This window comes from Scyliorhinus torazame, chromosome 4 (assembly GCF_047496885.1).
Source record: "Scyliorhinus torazame isolate Kashiwa2021f chromosome 4, sScyTor2.1, whole genome shotgun sequence".
NCBI lineage: Eukaryota > Metazoa > Chordata > Chondrichthyes > Carcharhiniformes > Scyliorhinidae > Scyliorhinus > Scyliorhinus torazame.
In genome coordinates this window covers 30,889,176-30,895,041 of record NC_092710.1, presented here as the reverse complement: position 1 = coordinate 30,895,041, position 5,866 = coordinate 30,889,176, and the positions used below count along the sequence as shown (strand labels likewise).

General features: G+C 42.3%; 1 pseudogene; it reads right to left on the bottom strand.

The window, feature by feature from the left end:
* Positions 1–278: 278 nt before the first annotated feature.
* On the bottom strand, positions 279–5,178 carry LOC140411306 (beta-1,3-galactosyl-O-glycosyl-glycoprotein beta-1,6-N-acetylglucosaminyltransferase 3-like; annotated as a pseudogene).
* Positions 5,179–5,866: the final 688 nt, after the last annotated feature.

The following is a 5,866-nucleotide window of genomic DNA, read 5'->3' as shown; positions in this document are numbered from 1 at the left end:
ATTCGAATTGAATGCTTCGAAAGGCTCCAGTTGCTTAAGTGCAATTGTAGCTTCCAGAGCCACAAATTAAGTTATTGTATGAGATGAACGGTATTACCTATTAGTAAATAAAGTTGGAATATGCAGCTGCTGTACATATCAGCCAATAAAAACAAAATTGCGTGTCACGTACAGAAAGATTTCCATCATTTTGTTTGAATCAGTCAATGCAGAGGGCTGCCTTTGTGTGTATTATTCTGTTTATTCACAACATTGTTATAAGTAACATTCCTAATCGTTTACTCAAACTTGCAAGGCGAGGAATGGATTTCCATAATCACTTTGTGTCTGAAATATTCCTCGACACATCTCAGCGCCATGTTGTCCATTGCGGAATCGAATTTGTTGGCAAAGAGGTGGTGTGGATGCCGCAGGATCCAGTGCAAGTCTCCAGTGCCGTAGACACAAATATTATGGCGATACATTCCTGCACATGCGATTCTATTTTGCCCCACACCTTGCAGGAATCTCCATTTAATCAAACGGTTGTGAACAGGAGCATGTGTGATGATTGACTTGCCGTTGGACCATGTTGATCCTGGCACGGCGCGCATTTGGTGGATCGTCGCCCAAACGTGTTCATCGGGACTGTAGGTATCTTCTGACCACGTGAAAAACTGCCAGATTTCGAAGTTAGTCAGCACATATTTGACAAAAGCTCTGGTGACGGCAATATACGTGTTTCCTACGAACATTGTAATATTTTTTGGTTTATTTTTCATTTGAGCAGTTATCTTCATCTTTCGGCCAACTTGATATCGGTAAAGCCACCGTCTCTGGAAGTAGCATTAACAGGGAGTGCATTAGCCAACAGCTATAAAATCAACAGTAAATAGTTCAATGCAACTCATTTTGTGCTGGGGGCTTAGATGGGCCACAGTTTGTAAGGTGTATCCAGGAAGGCTTCTTCATGCAATATGTAGATTCCCCAAATGGGAAGCGGCCGTTCAGGACCCGGTATTGAGGAATGAGCCTGGACAAGCGATTGGGGTTTCAGTCGGGGAACAGTTTGGGAAGAGTGACCACAATTCTGTAAATTTAAGGGCGCTTTTGGCTAGGGATGAGAGTACCTCTCGGGTTAATGTGCTAAACTGGGAAAGTCAAATTGCATTAAATTAGTCAGGAATTGATGAATTTGCATTGGGTGCGGCTGTTGACGTGTAAATCAACTTGGGATAGGTGGGAGACTTTCAAGAGACAGTTCATTACGATTCAAGAAAGTCACGTTCCTGAGAGAACTGAGGATAAGTATGGACACTTTAGAGAGTTTGATTACGAGGGATATTGTAATCTCGTCAAACGTAGATGGAGGTTTTTGAACGGTCTAGAAGGGTGGGTGGAGTCGAAACCACGGAGGAGTGTAAATATGGTAGGAAGGGACTTAAACCTGAAATTAGGAGGGCTAGGAGGGGTAATGAAAATTCCTCGGCAAGTAGATATAAGGTGAATCCCAAAATCTGTTATTCATATGCAAAATCAAGAGGTGGCCAGGGAAACGATTGGACCACTTCAGGGCAGTGGGCATAATCTATGTGTTGAGCGAGAGGAAATGGGAGAGGTATGAAATGAGTACTTTGCATCAGTGTTCACCAAAGAAAAGGACTTTGTGGAAAATGATTCTTGGATAGGGTTTGTGGATAGTTTGGGTCGTGCTGACATCAAAAAGGAGGAGATATTGTGCGTTTTGAAAGACGTTAAAAAAGATAATTCTCCTGGACTTAATGGGATTTACACCAGAATCCTAGGACAAGCAAGTGAGGAAACTGTTGGGGCCTTTACTGAAATCTTTGTATCCTCATTGGCTCTAGGTGAGGTCTCAGAGGACTGGAGTATTGCTAATGTTGTGCGGCTGTTTAAAAAGATAGCAGGGATAATCCAGGAAACTATAGGCCGGTGAACCTCACGTCGGTTATTGGAGAGAATTCTCAGAGACAGGATACATATCCATTTGGAAACTCATGGACTAATTAGTGACAGACAGCATGATTTTGTGAAGGGGAGGTTGTGCAAATGTGTGATAATGCATCTTGGCAGGTCTAACATAGGGGGCAAATATATAGTAAATGGCAAAACGTCGGAAAATAGAAAGTCAGAGAGACCTGGGCATATAGGTCCACAGATCTTTGAAAGTGACAACGCAAGTGTACAAGGTAGTCCAGAAAGCAGAGTGAATGCCTCCATTCATTGGCCGGGGCGGTGACTAAAAAAATGTCAAGGAATGCTACAGGTGTATAGAACTTTGACGGTGCGGGCGGTACGACAGCTCAGTTGTTAGCATTGTTGCTTCTCAGCTCCACGGTTCCAAGTTCGATTCTCGGCTTGGGTAACTGTCTGTGCGGTGTCTGCACCTTCTTCCCGTGTCTGTGTGGGTTTCTTTCGAGTGCTCCAGTTTGTTCCCACAGTCCAAATATGTGAAGGTTAGGTGGATTGGCAATGGTAAATTGCCTTTAGTGTCCCCCAAAAAAGTTAGGTGGGGTTACTATGTTACGGGGATAGGGTGGTGGTGTGGACTTAAGTCAGATTCTCTTTGCAAGGGGCGGTTAGGACTCGATGGGCCAAATGCCTCCTTCTGCACTGTACATTTTATGGTAACCTTGGCCGCACTTGGAATATTGCGCACAATTCTGGTCGTTACACTATCAGAAGGATGACGAGATTTTGGAGAAAGTGCAGAGGACCTTTACCAGGATGCTGCCTGCTCTGGAGGGTGATAGCTCAGCGGAGAGGTTGAATATTTGCGGACTGCTTTCATTACAAAAACATATGTTGATGGGCGTCCAAATAGAGGTCTACAATATTATGAGAGGCCTGGATAGAGTGGAAGGGCAGGTACTCTTTCCCAGGGTGGAAGTGTAAGTCACTAGGGGATATAGGTTTAAGGTGCGTGTGGAAATGTTTAGAGGAGATGTGTGAGGCAGCGTTTTCACACAGATGGTTGTCAGTGCCTGGAACTCGCTGCCAGGGGAGGTTGTGGAAATAGATGCATTAATGGCGTTCAAAACGCATCTCACAAATACGTCGATAGGATGGATATAGAGAGATACGGCACAAGGAAGTGCTCAGGGTTTTGGCCAAAGGTGATATCATGACCGGCACAGGCTTGGAACACCGAAGGACCTGTGCTGTATTTGTCTTTTTTCTTTGGAACTAGAGTATAATCTCATGAAATAAGATGTTTTGAATTTGCAGAGCATGTCACCACAAAATAATTTGCATTTATATTACCAGCCAAGTGTAATTCAGTTTAACAGAGCTATAAAGGCTCTATGACACTGTGGTTTGTGACAGTTTCAACAATGAGCACAGTATGGTCGTTTAGCAATCTTTCTTGGGGCGAGAAGAGCTGAGGGAACATTTATCTTACGTTTGCTGAGTACGTCCGGGCCTAATTTGACAAGCGTAACATTTAAATCACAGACAGGAGAATAACAAGTTCAATAGCTTTAGAAGGATGAGGGTGGAAGTCGGGTGATTTTACGAAATTCTTGATGATCCAATATTTACCTTCACTTTTTGATACCCTGCTAGAAGGTTAGGTGTGCTGCAGACTTGGCGCCATTGCACTAACCGTTTGGATTGCAAGATCTTTGGTTGCCCCTGCGTAACAACTTTGCAGTTTCTTTCGCCAGTGGGGAGTGGGCTGTCTTTAACGGTCTGTCTGAGAGGATAGGAAGATCAGGAGACCTAATTCCACCATAACGTGTAGTACCATTTTATTCGCTTCAAGTTTTCTGACCTCTGGTTTGCGGGCCTGACTGAAAATGTACATGAGGCTATATTACAGATTTTAACCGACCACGGTAGGGGTAATTCAAATTGCTTGCCTTACAGTTAAATTATTGGGTGATTTTACCTCTAGACAGTACTGGTCACCTTCCATCCTTGTGATAACGTACCTTTTTTTCTGCTGATGGAGGTTAAGATGGTATCAGGTTTTGTCCTTGGACGGACATTAAGCTTTCTATTATCTCTCCATTCGTTTTGATTGGAAAATCATGTCCGCATAAATTGATAAGATATTTCCATGGGGTGCTGCTTCTCACCAGATCGCTCATACAGTTGAGGTCGGCCTGAACTCTGGACCACGATCCGTAAGTCACTTGTTCTCTTCTGCTGGCAATAAATATGTTACGGAAACAGGAAGCAATAGAGGCAACTGCCGAGAGGAACGATTTCGGAGATTTTCTGTCCACGTGAACACAATACACATTCTGCGGTGCGTAAATGGCTCTTAAAAGTCTCTCAATCATATCAATCCTGTGATGAACTACAATGGAATAGGCAATGGGAAAATCCCTGTCTTTTCTAGTTACGGGGAAAGTGATATATTTTCGAGTTTTAAGGAAAGAGGCACAATTTGATGTCAACCTTACATAATCCTTCTCTGTTAATGGTCGAGAGATGTTTTGGGATCCTCTTGAATTGACCACCTTCTGGATGGTTTGATTGCTCATTATTGTGGAGCAAACCGAATGCTTCTCAGCGATTTCAAGAGCATCAAATTGAGTTCCACTGCAGGCCTTGGAGGGAGTCATTGAAATTAACGGGAAACTCTTCGAGAGTCTACCCGATATTTCTCCCAGGAACATTGCAGCGAAATAACAAATCATAAAAACGGCCAGAGGGAGAAACAATCGTTTCGCTTTCAGGACACACAGTCTGGTAATGGCTTTCATTTTGTCCGGCGTAACTCTATTGTTCTCTGTCCGTCTAATAATCGATGTATCCGTTTGTGTAGGCACTTCTGGGTGAACGTTTTGATTTTATTAATTGTGATTCAGTCCCGTTTCTTCACAACGTTGAGCTTTGCGTTTGAATGCATACATTCAATAGATTCGAAAGATCTTCAAACTGACGTCAGCGAAACGACTTCTTGATGGTTTCCCCAACGAACAAAGAATTGAATAGGTTGAGTGTTCACTGAAAATATAATGCATTCTATAAAAAGAACGAAATAAATTATTTAACATATGAATCTACTTTATTAAGGTTCACCTTGTTTCCCAACCCGTCTATTGTCTCAACTATCACCAGCAATGTAACTTTCCCATGCATGTAGCCATTGCTCTCTCTGAGCGCTGCTTCAAATTTGACGAGATATGCATCCTCAATTTTTACTAATTCATCATTGGCGGCCATGCCTTAATGGCCAGAATCTCTCCAAGTCACGTTCTAATCTTAGCTGCCTCTTTTCCTATTTTATTTATTTTCCTTTAAGACGCTCGTTAGAAACAATGTAAAAAACCGCCTGTGATAAATGCTGTTGGACAGAACTTCCATTCGAGACATTTATTGCGCTGACTAAACCCCTCCAATGCAGGTTGATAATTTCGTTCCGAATGCAAAAGACGTTATTGTTTATAACTTATTTTCAAAACGAAAGTAATCCCTTTGGAACGGGAGCCAAGTATGTTATTTTGTTATGAAAGCGCGAAAACGCAACATGGTCATTTTCGGACTCTTCAACATGACGCAAAAACATGAAACGCATGTTTCAAAGTGAAGAAAGTATTGCAGATGCTGCCAATTTAGAATTATACGAACAAAATTTCAGGGAAACATCTGGAAATGTTCAGCAGTTCCGATGGCTCCTGCATAGAAAAATAAAATGGAGTTTCCGTTTGGGAATCACCCTTCAATGTTTTGATCAAACATCATTATCGGCTTGGAATACTATATCTGCTTTTTTACAAAAAATGAACCTAATTAGTCGAAAATCACCAATATGTCCTGTTTTTGTTTCATCATTATTTCGATACTAATGGAGCCTATTTCTATCCATCAGCTAAGATGTCGAGGTGGCCTTGAGGAAATGCTGAGGACGTGT